Genomic DNA, 17,690 nt, shown 5'->3' with positions numbered 1-17,690 from the left:
TAACCATACACTCTACAAATGGTTAAATAAATAAATAAATGGCCTCACATATTAGATCACTCATGACATGGTCAGTGACATCACTGATGACAACCATACACTCTACAAATGGTTAAATAAATAAATAAATGGCCTCACATATTAGATCACTCATGACATGGTCAGTGACATCACTGATGACATCCCAAATTATATCAGTGATCCTCCTCATTTTTCTACACTCTGCTTTGCCTTGTATGCTCGTTTTTCTGCACCTGTATTGCCTTTTCTGTCCTCTGTTTTGCCTTTCCTGCTCCTTTTTCTGCCCTCCTATTTGTCTTCCCTTCTGATTTTATACTCTCTGTTTTCCCTGTTATTAGCCCCTGGGGCCACCATCTCCCAACAGGTTTACTAATATTAAGGAGGGGAGCCACTGGGACCCCCTCCATTGAGCCCCAGAGACCACCACCTCCTTTATGCTTTAATTAAAGCAAAGAAGGGGAGCCCCACAGACCCCCCTCCTGGGGTTTTCTTATAACACCAGTCCCCTGGGGCTAACTTGAAAATTATGTGGCGGGGGGGGGGCAAGTGGACCTCCCAGGCACCGGGACCACTCCTTTCTGGGGACAAACACATTCATTAAAGTGGGAGGATGGCACCCCACCTGGCCACATATAGTTGGACCTCATCCCCAGGGGCCTGGTCTTAACTCAGTGGGAGAGGAGAGCTGCAGGGCCCCCTCCCCAGGCCGATTTCAGCCCCAGGGACTCCATCCCTGTGGCCTGGTTATGTCTTCTGGGTGCCCTCCAGGGCAGTGTGCTGCATGGGGACCATGAGGGAGCCTCAATGCCCTCGTGGTCCCAGCCAGCTCCCCGCCTCCTGTGGCAGCTGGTATTGCTCTCACAGACAGGGAGCTGATAAACATGCAGCTTCCTGTCTGTGAGAGCAATCCTTTTGTCTGTTCCCCCGCCTGCTTGACAGAGGGCAGGAAAACAGAGGAAAACTCAGCTCTCAGCAAGCGTAAGCAGTTTCACAGCTCTTGCTTGCTGAAAGGGGAGTTCGTGTTTGCTCTAACTTGGCAGGAGCTGTCAAAGATCCCACCAAGTCAGAGCAAACAGCTATGTCCTGGTGGGGGGAACCCTAGGACATAACAGGAGCCGGCTCCTTTACTTTTCAGGGTTTTCCCCAGGGAGGTGGTCGTCCCCAGGGCCCTATGTGGCCCTGGGGGGGGGGGGTGGGGGGGGGGGGATCAAAACATCAAAACAGATTTGGTAGTTACTCATTGGTTCCCCGATGAATTTCGGTCCACCTGGACCTTGTTCACAGGTATAATGCCAAAGAGTCAGTTTTCACTGTGAAAACCAGAAGAATACAATTGAAATTAAAAGGGGTTTGCTTAAAAGTATTGTACCTTTATAATTTTTTAGTTGTCCAATGTTCTCCATATATCTTTTTATGTTACTACTCTACTCTATACTATTATACTGTTCACCACTGTATTTTACTACACTATAGTCTATGCCACTTACTGTATTCCCCTCCACTGTACACCTCACAACTGTACGCTATTCCACTCTGTGCAACTCAACTCTACAGTACTGTTCTCTATGCCATTCCACTCTGCGTCACTTCATGGGCACAACTGCACTCTACACCATTCTACTGTATGCCACTATACTCTGCGGCCCTCCATTCTACTCTAAGCCACTTTACTGTACCACAATCCACTTCATGCTATTACACTTTACAACACTAAATTGTACACCACTCCATCAAACACCACTCCATTGTACATCACTCCACTGTACGTCACTACACTGTAAGCTTGTACCGTTAACCCTATTCCACTGTATGACAGTGTACTCTACACTACTCCACTATATGCCGCTGCCACTCCACTGTACATCACTAGATTTAAAGATACTAAACTCAATGTTATTCCACTTAACACTACTCCACTGTACACTGCACCACTGTATACCACTTAAGTATTTGCCCCTCCACTTTATGCGACTCCATTGTACACCAGCGCGCTGTATGCTATTACACTCTACCCCACTCCGGTGTATGTTATTCAGTTGTGCGCTACTCCACTGTACGGCACTCTACTGTACACCACTCCACTCTATGCTATTTGACTTTACGCCACTACTACACTTTATCTTACTCTACTCTACCCATGTTCACTCTACACCACTCAACTGTATGCCACTCCACTGCATGCCACTATACACTACGACACTCCAGTCTTCACTTTTCCACTTTACGCCACTCCACTGGGTGCCACTGCACTGTACCCTATTCCAGTCTATGGTACTCCACTGTATGCCACTACATTGGTACACTGACGAGTTATAGTTAATGTGGTTTGGCGAGTGAGGTGACAAGATTGTGCATGGAGGTACACAAGTTATAGTAATGTGAAGGTGGTGCGTAAGTATAAATGTGAGTTACAACTATGAAATAGTAATTTGAAAGTGGTCCGTGAATCGAAAATTTAAGAGATAACTATAAGTTTAGAATTTCTAATGTTTGTGTGGTTTAATTTGCATATATACATATATATATATATATATAGTCTTGTTCTGTGTGTGTGTGGGATGTATGCAAGTAGGAGTCCTGCAGAGAGGCAGTGTGTGGGTAGTTTGTGGAATGAGATGCAAAATTTCAGGTATGTGGGCCCTAGGTTGTGTAGTGCCTAGAATATGTGTGTGAGGAGTTTGAAATGAGGGTGTTTTTGTATTGGTAGTGAGTGGAGCTCCCTGAGGTGTAAAGTGATGTGAGTTCTGTGTGGGAGGTTGAGGACGAGTCTGGCTGCCAAGTTCTGGATTGTTTAAAGTCTTTTGGTGAGTTGCTAGCGAGTGTCCAAATATTCCAACTTGCTGGTGAATAGCACATTTGTATGGTGTTGTTTGAGAGCCATTTGAAGATCTTCTTTGGTATCTTCAGGGTAGGGAAGCAGGATGCAGTGATGGCGTTGACTTGAGCAGTCATTTCCAATTTGCTGTCAATGAAGATTCCAAGGTTTCTGGCGTGGATGTTAGGTGTGGGGCTGAGCTCGACCAGCCACCAGTTGAAGTCCCATGGTGAGGTGTTCTTGACAAAGATCACTAATATGACCTTGTTAGTGTTGAGCTTGAGGCAGTTGGCTTTCATCCAGTTAGCCTCTTCAAACATGCATGAAGTGGACGTGTTTCTTGTGTTGGGGTCTTGTTCGAGAGGGAGAGTAAGAATTGAATGTCATTGGCGAAGGAGAGGAAGTTGATTTCGTGTACTCAGATGGCGATTGCCAAGGGGCATTATGCATTGTAGAGGGTGGTGTGGGGAGGGGATGAATCTTGAGGCACTCAGCAGATGAGTTTGTGGGCTTCTGAAGACTAAGGGGCCCATTAGGATGGCGGGCGGATTGCCCCCGCCAGGCTGGCGGTAACCACCGCCGGCCTGGCAGGGGCAATCCGGCCGCCATCCGCACCTTAATTTTCCTGCGGCGGACGGAAAGACCGGCCGCCACTTTTCCTCCCTGGTCGCCTTGCGGCGGGGGCAGAAAAGGATTAATATGGTGGCGTGTCTATTAGACACCGCCAGCCATATTACGATGGGCTTGGTTAGATGCCTCATTGCCGCCACGGAAAGGCATGCGGTCTTCACTTTGGGGGCCCCTACGGGCCCCCAGAGTGAAGGAGAGGTGGGGGGGGGGTGCACACGGGGGTACCTGTGGTACCCCCCATCATTTGCACACACGAAGCAGCAGGCACCGCGCTGTGCCTGACGTTTCGTGTATGCAAATGCATACATGCTTTTTTAGCATTGTGGTGGGCGGTGCAGAGAGCACCGCCCGCCACAATGTTAAAAATGTTAAAAATGAGGGATGCGCCCGCCACTGTTTCGGGTGCTTCATAATCCCCACCACGGGACCCCGCCCTTATGGTGGGCGGTCCCAATACCCGTGAGGATGGCGGGCGGGTAAACTCCGCCCGCCATCCTAATGACCTCCTTAGATGCCAGGCTGACAGAGTTGTATCTGATAAAAAGAAGCAAGTGGGTCCTTGAATGCCAATCTCATGCAGGCACCTTCAGGGCTAGAATATAGGACGGCTCCCACTCTATGCAGGAGTTGAAATATTTCACACAAATTTGGAACATTGATTTCAATCTGTTTTGGGAGTGCATAGGTTTTGCGATATACAGGAGAATGTTGTCCCTTCATCGGACCACAGCCATCCTTTAATTAGATGGTCCTTTCTGATCCACTATGCTAGGGGTTCCACTGCCAATGCAAACAGTGTTGGAGACAGAGACAATTCTCTCTTTTTTCCCTCTTAATTGGAGAAATCTCAGACTGGATGCAGGTCACCTAATCCATGTCAAGGGTATACTGGAAATCAATTTTACTCAGGTCTGAAATACGTTCCAAATCCCATTTTACTTAAAACTGAAAACAGAAAAGGTCAAGTGACGGAGTGAAATGATTTGTTCTTACCAAGTGACACCAAGATTATTGTGGCCAACCTATTTACCAAATCTTTGGCTAGTATTCTTGCCTCACAACTTAGTAACAAATTGAAACAGTGAGAGATGAGACAAAACATGCCTCTCTGTTCTTTTGGGGCTTTTACGTCAACATTATTGTTACTCTCCTTAAATATGGTAGCACTTTTACCTTTTGTCTCCTCCTCAAACATTGTTAACATAGACAGGGTGACAATCAGTGCTAATTTAGTGGAATTCTAATGGAAGGCAATTAGGTCTCGGTTCATTTCCTGCTTGTAGTTGCTTCAGTGTTTCCCTTATCTCTTCTATAAAAACTTCCTTCTTTTGGACGAACATTAGTTCCCTGTTAACTGCATGATCAGTCTGACTTGTAATCCCCCAATTCTCCCTCTCCACATGTACGTTTTCTTTCCTAAAAAGATCTGAAGTGGATGACCAATGCTTCGGCTACCTTTTTGTTCCCTGCCACCAGTGCCCCAGTAGCTGATGTGACTGACTGCATATCCCTCACTACATCATCTTGTGTCTGGAGCACTTTCCTTGCCTTCTTTCCTACTTCATAGGGCAACCTCTGACTGCTTAGGAAATGTGCTTGGACTTTGTTCATGAGTAATGATTTCTATTCTTTAATGGTATGGAGTTACATGCCTAGGATCGGGGATGGATTTGCCACATTTGCCCATACTAGATCTAGAATTTCACTGTCTTGGGCATTGTATTTCATATTCCATCCCTTCTCTGTCCCCACTGTTCTTGCGATAAAGTCTTTGGTGCTTACACTTTGTACACCTGATAGGAAAATCTGCACTGGCGCAGAGACAGAATATCTAGTCATTAATATCGAGTTGCACAAATATCAAGGCATAAATATTGTGGGTCAGAAAAATCGACAGCAAGAATATTGTGTTCAAGAATATCGATTTAAGGTAAGTAATATCGATCCTAAACATATCAAAGTGTTTAACTTATATCGTTTCCAAAAATATAGTTGTTAAAAATATTGTTTTTATTATTGTTATGTATTTTAGTATATATTTTATATGTACGTGATGTGTGTTTTTTGTATAAGAATTGTTTTAGTTTTAATATCTGTGTTACATTTTTAGTCGTTTTTTTAATTTGAATTTTGAGCTTTTAGTTCTGTAGCAGGTTGTGGGTTTATAGGGGAATAGGGGGGTAGTAATTTAATTATTTTAAATGTATTAATTATTTTTTATTCGAATTTTGCTTTTTTAGTTTTGTAGCGGGTTGTGGGTTTATAGGGGAATACGGTGGGAAGTCATTTAATTATATACAATGTTTTGATTAATTTTTATTTATTAGTATTTATTAATTTAATGTATTAATATTTGTTTAATTGAGATGTAATAGTATTACATGTGTAAAGTATATTATTAATAATTAATTAATGATTGGTTGTTAATTAATTGTAATTAATTAATTGGTAATACAATATGGTAATTGTGTAATTATTTTAGGTGTGTGTTGTGGTGTTTATAGGTGTAAAGGGTGGGAAGTAATGTATTTTTAATTTATGAATTAATAATCGGTTGTTAATTATTTTTAATTAATCAATTGGTTATTAATTTTGATAATTGTGTAATTCATTTTAGGTGTGTGTTGTGGTTTTTATAGGTGTGAAGGGTAGGAAGGGTGGTAAGTAATATATTTTTAATTGATGAATTAATAATTGGTTTTTAATTAATTTTGATTAAATATTTGGTAATGTGGTGTTTATAGGTGTTTTTTGTGTTTGTTTTTATTGACGTAGTAACATTTCAGAGTAATACAGTAATCAATACGACATTGTTGAACATTATATCATTACTCTATATACATAGGAAGCAGAATTTTGCGATTTGTTGTTGTATCTGCTGTACTTTTCAATGTGAAACTTAGAACTGCTCCTTATCCCCCCTCCCTTCCCAGCACTCATATGGTATATAGAACTCAATATTTTCAGGCAATGTCTTGTGGGTGTAGTCACATAGCTGCTTATAAACTTGAATGTCTTGATTGTCATCCTCCTTACATTCATAGCGTGCGTGTAATGTGTTATATAGTAGTAGGTTCTGCATCCTGCTTCGTGTGTGGATCAAGAGTGTAATATGCTTCGTGTATATAACTGTGGCATTAGGCTGCAAGCTCATGTGTACATGGGCAGGCATCCTGAAGCACTATCGGGCCTCACTCAATGCGGGTCGAGGAGTGAGTTTCGAACTCCCCCAGTATCGAGTTCCAGTATAGGGAGATGTGTGTTTTTCTAAGACCTCTGCGCTCCTCCCTTTGCAGCTCCGCACCATCTGCCTTTCCCCATCTCAGTATCTCTCCGCGCCAGGTCTTGATGTCAGGTGGCCTAGCTGATTTCCATTTCATTGCTATTGCCCTTTTCGCCAGCAGCATAGCCAAATCCGCAAATCTTGTGGCTACCCTCTTTTTCTTTTCTGTGTGGCCTAGACCCAAAACTCCATATAACAATGACGTGTATGGCCTGCCCGGCGCCACCGCCGTTAGAATCTCCTGGACCGCCACCCAATATTGACCAAGCTTGGGGCAGTCCCAGAACATGTGTATAAGGCCTGCATCATCCAGCCCATATCTAGTGCAGTTATTTGCCGATTCTGGGAACATTGCGTGTATCCTGTGCGGAGTCAAGTATGCTCTGTGGACTATCATCAATTGGATATATTTAAACTTAGGGTTCCGTGCCACTTTTTTGGGGTACTGTAGCACTCTTTACCACTCTTTGTCCCTGAGAGCCCTGCCTTCGTCCGCCTCCCAGCGGGCCCTGAGGGGCTGTAATGAAACCGCTCTGCCTACTTGTATCCCACTTGTTAGCCATTTCGTCAGATGACTGCCTGTCCCCATCAGATATTACAATGTGAGCAACGTGTTTGTAGCTGGTTCCTTTCCGGCTCTCGCCCAGTGTGTGGTGATATAATGCGCTATCTGTGCATGTGTGAGAAATAGTTATCTTGGGGTGTGATGCAAATTAGTGAAGTCCGTATACGTCAGTAAATTTCCATCAGAGAAAAAATCTCCCACCTACAGCACTCCTGCATCGTGCCATAGTTTCAGTCTACGTTCCGTGAGTGTACCTGTCCCCAGGGGCATTCCCAGCAGTGGAATCGTGGGGTTTTGTTAGTGTATTTCACAGCCACCTTCCAGTGTTTGAGTGCTAGTCTGAGTAGCGGCGGGGTAGTGTCCGGTACTTTGGCTCGCGGGAGAAGTTATCTGTGTATGGTCCCTCGATCTCTATCAGAGTCAGACATGTTAAGTTCATGTAGGTTGCGTCCTGCTAGCCAATAGGCCAGCCATTGTAACTGGCATGTGTAACTATAAGCGATCAGGTCAGGGACTCCCATGCCTCCCCGTCTGTCGGTAGCTGTAATTTTGCTAGATTGACACGTCGCCTGCCTGTGCCCCACACCAGTTCCGACAAAACCGTATTTAGAGCCTTAAACAAAGGGGTGGGTATCAGTATTGGTAAGTTTGTGAAATAATATATAAGCCTGGGTAGCACCACCATTTTCGAGATCGTAACCCTACCCGCCACGGAGAGCGGTAGTGTGGTCCAGAAACGAACTTGTGTCCTTAGTGCACTAAGGGCCTTCCCCAAATTACCCTCCGACAGGTCCTGTGGCCGTCTGTAAATCTGAATACCCAGATATTTAAAAGTCTCAGGTGCAATCTGGAAACTGTGTGGTGGAAACTGCAAGCGAGTGTCCATAAGGGGCCTGTGAAAATAGTAGCCATAGGATTTGTTTTCATTGATTGTGAGGCCTGAGAGTTCCTGGAAATCACTGAATATTTCTGGCAGTGGCGTTAGAAGGCCAGACACATCCTTAAGAAACAATAATATGTCATCTATGTACCGCCACAGTTCGTGCCTTTATTAATAAGGGTTCTAAAGGGATGATAAAGAACAGGGGTGATAGTGGGCAGCCCTGCCTGGTGCCCTTCGCAATTGCAAATTGCTCAGAAACACACGCATTGGTTCTGACTCGCGCTGTAGGGCCGTGATAGAGCAATCTCACCCACGCTACATATTCCGCAGGAATGCCAAATTTGGTCAGCACTGCGAACATGTAATCCCATCGCAAGCAGTTGAAGGCTTGTCTAAGGTCTAGGGAGATACACCCCTCGTTTTCTCCCTCTCTCCCTTGCGGGATCATCAGCTGACTTAGTCTCCATAAGTTTAGTGCGGTGCTCCTCCCCGGAACAAAATAATTTTGGTCCGGATGAATGATATCCGTGACACAGTGAGATAGTCTTGTTGCCAGCAGTTTACTGAGGATTTTATAATCTGTATTCAGTAAGGATAATGGTCTATAGTTTTCCAGTTGTAAGGCGTCTCTACCCGGCTTCAGTAGGGATACTATTATTGCCTGCAGTGTTGATTCTGGCAACGCACCTCCCGCCAGAGCCTCCCGGTAAAGTATGTGTAGTCTGGGGGCCAGGGTGTCTATGAATGTCAAATAAAATTCAGCTGGCAGACCGTCTGATCCCGGGGCTTTGTTTCACAGCATTGCCTTAATGGCCTGTCTAATTTCCGTGATTGATATGGGTTTCGAGAGCTCAGTTCGTTGTGTCGGTGTTAATTGTGGAATTTGTAGATCTGAAAGAAAGCTGTCCAAGTTCTGGGCATCAAGTGGGGTATGTGGGCCATATAACTCAGTGTAAGAAGTCCTGTACGTATTATTTATATCTATTTGGGGTCGTATGGTCCTCCTGCTCTGGTCTTTCACTTCCGTGATGGGGTGAATCTCTGGAGCATTGCGCGTTAAACGCGCCAGTAGGGGGCCCACTCTGTCCGCCTGTGCGTGTTGCCTATATGTGTATTCTTTATAATCTATCAATCGTAGTTCCTCTAACAGCTCTGCCTGTTGGATATGTGCCTCTTGGAGTTGTGTGAGGTTACCGTCAGTGCCCACAGCTTCCTTTTCTAGCATTGCCAGTCCTCCCTCCACTTTCTTGAGTTTGTCCAATAGTGCACGCTTGACACCCACTTTAGTGCCCATTGCTGCCCCGCGTATCGTTACCTTGAACGCGTCCCATTCTATCTGTCTAGAACTGGCTGTGTTCTCATTATCGGCAAAGTATTGAGTGGTGGCATCTAGCAAAGTGGAACAGTAGACCGAGTCCTCCAATAGGCCGGGCGATAAACGCCACGTTGGTATCGGGGTAGGGATCCTCCCACATCTTAATGTTAGTTCCACTGGGTTGTGGTCTGACAACGTCTTGCCCATATGTAGCACTGTCGTTATGGACCCAGTCAGTGTTCGTGAACAGAGAATATGGTCAATCCTAGTGTTTAATTTGTGTGGCGGGGAGTAAAATGTGTACTCTCTATTAGCCATGTTCAGTACCCGCCAGAAGTCTACAAGGTCCCATCCATCTGCCCAGGCCGCCAGCGCTTCAGCTTGTCTTCTACTGTCCGCGGCATGCAGTGGGGGGTGCGTCCTATCCAATGTGACATCCATCACCGCATTACAGTCTCCCCCTATCACCCAGTCTTGGGCCACCCATCCTGACAGTACTCCACTGAGATCCTGAAAAAACCTAGATTGCTCCGAGTTAGGTGCGTAAATACAACCCAGCACTATGCATATACCATCCAGTATCCCTCGTAAGAGTACGAATCTCCCTTCCTTGTCTATCTTTTGCTCTCGAACTTTGAAAGGGGTACTGTTCCTTATCTAAATGGCTGCACCTCGGGAAAATGACGAATATTCTGTGGCAAATAATTGGCCTTTCCACTTCCTTCGCAGTTTAGCCCCCTCTTCCCTATTTAAGTGGGTTTCTTGTAGGTATGCTATAGACACCTGACGTCTATGCAGTTGTGCCAGAGCCCTATGCCTTTTGTGTATTGAGCCCAACCCTCTCACTTTCCAGGTGCAGATTTTATAACTGGGGTATAAACTAATCGTTATGGTGCCTTCGCCTCTGGGTGTGCCCAGTCGATAACCTACAGTAAGTCTTTACTTAAAGTCTCGCCTCCTCAACACCCCATCATTAATAAGTTACTTGGCATCCATTTCCTCCCTCCAACCATGCATTTGTCGCGTTGTTACGTTACCAAACTGCATCTACTGTGACATCGTTCATAAGTCCTCCGCTTGCTGCGCCGTGATGCGTGGGAATAATTGCACACTAGCATCTGTATCTGATGCAGCCGTGCGAGAGCTGGCCTGGCTATTCGTGTGTCTATATCTAAACAAAGAGATTCTATCAATGTGTGGACATGTATTTTATTTGTTAGTTTTTCAGTGATGAAAAGATAGTGAAAGTACTCTCTCTTAGGGTGATAAAGATGAGAGCACAATGTGCTTTTTAAAATACCCCTCACACACTAAAAAAATCCAGTAGTGTCATGCTTCATCATTGGGGTCTTCCCGTCCCTCTACGGGGCGGGGCGTGCTACGACCTGACCGACTACGCGGGAGCACTAAAGTGGTGACAGGACTATGTGATGGTGCAAGGTGTCAGTGAAAGTGTAGGGACCTAACAATGTGTGTGAGTACAAAAATTAAAAATCCTCTGGCTAGTAGAAAAAAACAATTTATTAGCTTCTCTAGCTGGGGACATTAAGAAGGGGGTTTTGGGGTTGAGCCGATCGCTACAACCTGGTCTACATGTTTCGTAGGCAGTCCCCTACTGCCTACTCATCAGGACCTTCTACTGGTCCCTACGGGAATAAGCTCAGTTGCTAAGTATTGTCAGCCTGTCTTCCTAAAAACTAACAGTAAAATTCCACTGCTAGTTTTATGCTTCAGGGCATGAGCTGGCCCCCTAGGAAGCAAAAATTGTCAAAAATAGGTGACCCAAATATGGTCCTGTTGTGGCAAGTACGTGGTGCCCCATGAGCTGACAATCGGTAGGATTTCACCGCGGCGCTTTTGTCCGCATAATCACTAAGTCTTACTTCTACCGATCCTGCCGCTCTGCTGAATGCGGCAGGATCGGTAGAAGTAAGACTTAGTGATTATGCGGACAAAAGCGCCGCGGTGAAAATCCTACCGATTGTCAGCTCATGGGGCACCACGTACTTGCCACAACAGGACCATATTTGGGTCACCTATTTTTGACAATTTTTGCTTCCTAGGGGGCCAGCTCATGCCCTGAAGCATAAAACTAGCAGTGGAATTTTACTGTTAGTTTTTAGGAAGACAGGCTGACAATACTTAGCAACTGAGCTTATTCCCGTAGGGACCAGTAGAAGGTCCTGATGAGTAGGCAGTAGGGGACTGCCTACGAAACATGTAGACCAGGTTGTAGCGATCGGCTCAACCCCAAAACCCCCTTCTTAATGTCCCCAGCTAGAGAAGCTAATAAATTGTTTTTTTCTACTAGCCAGAGGATTTTTAATTTTTGTACTCACACACATTGTTAGGTCCCTACACTTTCACTGACACCTTGCACCATCACATAGTCCTGTCACCACTTTAGTGCTCCCGCGTAGTCGGTCAGGTCGTAGCACGCCCCGCCCCGTAGAGGGACGGGAAGACCCCAATGATGAAGCATGACACTACTGGATTTTTTTAGTGTGTGAGGGGTATTTTAAAAAGCACATTGTGCTCTCATCTTTATCACCCTAAGAGAGAGTACTTTCACTATCTTTTCATCACTGAAAAACTAACAAATAAAATACATGTCCACACATTGATAGAATCTCTTTGTTTAGATATATTGCTTTGGAGGGTGATTCTATCAACTCCTCTGCACTTCCCTGATTGTTTTGGTATTCGTGTGTCTATCCATGACCGCATCATGAGCTGCCAGTGCATCCATTGTGAGAACTGCAACTTGTAGAGAGGCTTCCATGTCTGTCCGGTCTTGACCTCGATTTTGCGGGTGTGCGTCCTCCATCCCCTACTCTAGTGGCTGGTCTGAGCGCTTCCCCAAAGCTCTCTGTGATCGTTCGCTTTGGGCTCCATGACTATCTCTTCGGGATTGGGGCGGTGTGAGCGACACCTCTATCCACTCCGAGGCTTCCTCTGGGGTGTCGAAGAAGAAAGTCTTATGGTCATGGATGACTCTGAGTCGTGCCGGTAAGAAGAGCGAATATTTCATATTCCATTCCCGTATTGTCTTTTTCACTTCCCAAAAGGATGCCCGGGCTTTCTGTACTGCCTGAGTGAAGTCTGGGTAAATGGAAATTGTTTTGTTCTCGTATTTTATCGGGGTCTTTTCTCTAGCAGTTTTCAATATTGCATCCCGGTCTCTAAAGTGTAGTAGTTTTGCTATTAACGGGCGTGGTGGGGCTCCCGGTTTAGGCGGTCTAAGTGGCACTCTGTGGGCTCTTTCCACGCTGTATATCGGGGTTAGTTCCTCTGTGTCCATGATCGTCCTTAACCAGTCCTCCACAAATCTGGTCGGGTTGGTCCCCTCGCTTTGCTCCGGCACACCTAAAATACGTATATTGTTGCGGTGGGAGCGCCCTTCCGCGTCGTCCACCCTCTCTCTCAGATTTTTGATGTGTTTTTCCAGCTCCTCAAGTTTCGTGGAGTGCGCAGTCTGCTGGGGGATCAGATCATCCAGGGCGATTTTTTTGTTCAGCCACTTTTTCTGACAGTTTTTTGTGGTCATCTTTTAGCAAGGAGTGACCTCTTGACATCGAATCCATTCTTGCTTCAAGTGCTTCTCTGGAGGCCCTGATTTCTGTGAGGATAATGTCCAGTTTGGCATCCTGCACCCCCAGACCCGTCGGTGAAATGATGTCCTCAGTGGACGACGCCAGAGGGTCCTCCGAGCCAGAGGAGGGGACCAACGTGCGTGGCGCCTGATCATTCTGGCGGAGGCCGTTTCTCACCATCTCGTTGCCTGTTTGCGGTTGCTTCCTCGGGGACTCTGCGTTGCGTGTAAGTTCCAAGTCCCCAGCAGGAGCTTTCGGTAATTTCACTCCCGGTCCTAGTCTGGGTCGGGGCAACCCCACCACTCACTGTAGTCGATGCGTCGTGTCTTCCGCCAGCTCTCCCTGGTCCACGCCGCGGGCTCCGGTGTGTTTTACATCTATAGGTGCAGCAGTGCTTCACTTTCAATGGGCGTGTAACAGCGTGGCGTCCCCCAGGTGGGAGCTATCTTCGTGCAAGCTAGAGGTAGGGTTTATTAGCGCGTTGTTCACGCCGGTGTGTTGTGCGTGGAGCACCAGGTCAGCTAGTGATGGTATGTCGGGGGACGGGGCCCATCCCATATCCGCTATCCACAGGGCCACCCCGCAATCACTCTGTCCTCAGTATTCAGCTAGTGCTGCAGTAACACGTGGTAATGGCCGCCATCTGTAAACATGGATAGGCCCCCCAGCGGTGTCTCACCTCCGCTCCGCCGCGGTCGTTGCTACTTATGTTCCCTCATGTATCTTTCTCACCCCGAATCCGGTCCTTGATGGTCGACTTTACGGGGGCGGGGGACAGCGGGGGGCAAGCCGCGACTTGGCTCCGCCTCCGGGGCCCGGTCCCCGGTCACTGTCAGCCCCGCTCCGATCGGCCGCAGGGCAGCGCCCCGGATGTCCGCAAGCCAGCCAACGCAAAGGCACTCGGGGGGGGGGGAGGGGGGGGGAGCGCCACCGCCCCGCCGCGGTGCAGCAGAGTCGTCCGGCGATGGTATGCAGCAGGGGTCTTGGGTGGGTGCACACCTCCCCGGGTTCAGCTCACTTCCGGTCCGCCCTGGTGATCACTGTGGACCGGGGATTCCTCCTCGTTTGTGGGCCTCACCGCCGCTCCGGAGCGAGTTCAGCGGCAGGCAGCCCCTGGCGCTCGGAATCCTTTCTTTTTGCGGTCGGTAGATAGTCCCACTCACAGCATGTTCAGATATAGAGAGATTTTTGCCAAGAAATCAGGATAATTAGCAAAAACTGGGGTTTGTGGACAGAGCTAGGTCGGCTTACGTCCTACATGCTCGGCTGTTGGCCACGCCCCATGGTGTTTATAGGTGTAAAGAGTGGGAAGTAATTTATTTTTAACTTATGAATTAATATTTTGTCGTTAATTATTTTTAATTAATTAATTTGTAATACTTGTAGGTGTGTGTTGTAGTTTTTATAGGTGTAAAGGGTGGGAAATATTTTATTTGTAATTGATGAATTGATTGGTTGTTAATTAATTTGAATTAATAATTAGTAATTAATTATTGTAATTGTTAAATTAATTTTATGTGTGTGTTGTGGTGTTTATAGGAGTAAAGGGGGTAAGTAATTTGTGTTTAATTAATGAATATATAGTTTTTAATTAATTTTAAGTTTTTTATATTTATTTCGGGTAATTGTTTTTTTTTGTGTGTTGTTTTTACTTTTAAAGGGGTAAAGGGTGGGTATTAAACTAAATTAAATTATTTAATTATTAGTTGTTAATAGTAATAGTTTTAAATTTTAAAATAAGTTTTAATTGTGTTTTATTTAGGTGTGTGTCGTGGATATTATATTGATAAAGTTTGTGTAGTTAATTAATGTTTATTGTTTTTTTTATTAATAATATTTTGTATTGATTATTAATTATGTTAAATATATCAATACATTTAACTACAAATCTTTAAGTGTTTTGTGATTGGTGAGGTGTTATAGGGTAGGAAATAAAATAATATATTTATGTTCAAATAATTTTTTTTGTTTTCTAGCTTAAAATTATATTTTGTAAATGTATTTATTATTTTATTTTATATAATATGTCTAGGTTTTTGTTATATGTAATTAATATTTAATATGTGTTTTTATTTGTTTAAAATTTTTATATTCAGTTTTTAAATATTGCTTTTTTATTTTTTAATATTTATTACATTTTTTCTTTAAGTGTTTGAGTGTGAATAGTAATATTTTTTTCTCCGCTATTGAACACTTTCCCTACTGTTGCATTCACTGGAGTGGGAATAGTAATGTTTACCCCTCCGCTATCCAGCACTTTCCCTACTGTTGATCTTACTGGAGTCGGAATAGTAATTTTTTCCTCTCCGCTATCCAACACTTTTCCTACTGTTGCTCTTACTGGAATGGGATTAGTAATTTTTTCACCTCTGCTATACAGCACTTTCCCTACTGTTGCTCTCACTGGAGTGGGAATAGTAATTTTTACCCCTCCGCTATCCAACACTTTCCCTACTGTTGCACTCTTTGGAGTCGGAATAGTAATTTTTTCCCCTACGTTATCCTACACTTTCCCTACTGTTGCTCTTGCTGGAGTGGGAATAGTAATTTTTTCCCCTCAGCTATCCGACACTTTCCCTACTGTTGCACTCTTTGGAGTGGGAATAGTATTTTCTGCCCTCAGCTATCCAACACTTTCCCTACTGTTGCTCTCACTGGATTTGGGATAGTAAATGTTACCCCTCCGCTATCCAACACTTTCCCTACTGCTGCCCTCACTGGAGTTGGAATAGTAATTTTTACCCCTCCGCTATCCAGTACTTTCCCTACTTTTGCTCTCACTGGAGTGGGAATAGTAATTTTTACCTCCCCACTATCCAATACTTTCCCTACTGTTGCACTCACAGGAGTTGGAGTAGTAAATATAATTATTTTGCTATCCAACACTTTCCCTACTGTTGCACTTAGTGTAGTGGGCAATTTAAGTCTACATATAATGTTTTAATTTATTCTAGAATGTTTTTTATATTTTATATTATTTATATATTGTATTTTTATAGAATTTTAAACATTTTAAATAAATTAAAGATAATAGTTTATTAATTATTTCAAAGTAAATATATATATGTATAATTATTATGTTTGTGTGTTTAATTTTTTTTAAATGAACTTCATTTGTTATATTCTGTAATGTTTATTAGATCTAATTTATTTTGTTAAAATTAATATTAATATTTATTATATTTAATATATATACTTTTATTTTAAAAATGTATTTAAATCAATATTTTTTACATCAATATGTTTGATTCGATGTTTTTGTACTTACCTATATTTTGTTTTCGATATTTAGAACATCAATATTTTTGACATCGATATTCTATCAGTGAACCATCCGCACTAAAGTACAGTTTGGCTCCACTCATGCCTACAGGGACCAACAATGCACCAAACTGGAATAAAATAAACCAGATATATACCTTATGGCACTTTAACATTTGTCATATTTCACTGGCACAGCTAAGAATCAGATTCCTGGCCTTCACGGTATCCTATTGGACCAGGGTAAATACTCTGCTCACTAGTATATGGACCAACGACCTCCCCACACAATAGAAAAATTAACAGTGTTTGATCTAGTTCCTTGGAAAGGAAGGGGTGGGGATGAAATCTGAGCCTGTTAATTAGCTTGTCACACTGAATCTGGGCTGGGACAGCTCTGGCCCACTAGAACAAAAGAAGATGTCTAGACTTCTGGAGCCAAGGGAGGAGGTACTTGCCTTTGAAGTTTTGGTGGAATTGGGCCAGATAGCTGTGTCATCAAGGGATGGACCTAAGGCTCATAGGGGAGAACCTTTCACAGACAACTTGAAGTTGTCATATTGGTATATCCCAGAATGCTGAGCAGGATTGGAGGTGGAGGAGGTGATGAGGCATCAGAAGACTCACCAAGGGTGGGGGGCCTCTAGATCCCCCCCCCACTTAAAAGCCCCTGAACAAAGGAGAGACAGTTAGACAGACCCTGGACGTGTGAATGACAGCGGCGAAAGAATGCCTAACTGGAAGCAGAAGCCCCCTAATACCAGATACCCCACCTAATACCCAGGGACCAGGATGGGTCTCTCCAGGGATAGTAGTGCTTGCCCTACTATACTAATGCCCCCTAAGGAACATGGATTTCTTTGCCTATAGGGCTACTCTCTGCAAGTTACTGTGTACCTTGAGTGACACACCAATCTAAACCTACCCACAAAGACATTTTGGATGACGTGAAATGGCACTCCTGTAGTACTTTTAATCATAATGTTACATGCCTTTGTGGCTTGGCCCCAAAACATCTGATGAGGGAATTCAATGTAAATATTCAGGGAATATTCATTAGAACACATAGCAATGACTGTGCTCTCTTTACACTTTTACTAATAGGGAGTTTAACGTTTCAGGGCTGCTTCCCAGAGGCATGTTAGAGTATGGAAAAGGGAACTCCTGTAGTATTACCTATTGAATATGTCCCAAATTGTATACTATAAATGTAACATATTAATGTGTTAATGGACATAGCCAAGCAGGCTATGATGGTGGACGTGCTGAGCTGAGGCTCCGACACCAGGCACGAATCTCGCCACTCGCACAGCGCTGAAGCAGA

This window comes from Lissotriton vulgaris, chromosome 8, assembly GCF_964263255.1.
Source record: "Lissotriton vulgaris chromosome 8, aLisVul1.2, whole genome shotgun sequence".
NCBI lineage: Eukaryota > Metazoa > Chordata > Amphibia > Caudata > Salamandridae > Lissotriton > Lissotriton vulgaris.
This window is presented reverse-complemented; position numbering follows the sequence as displayed.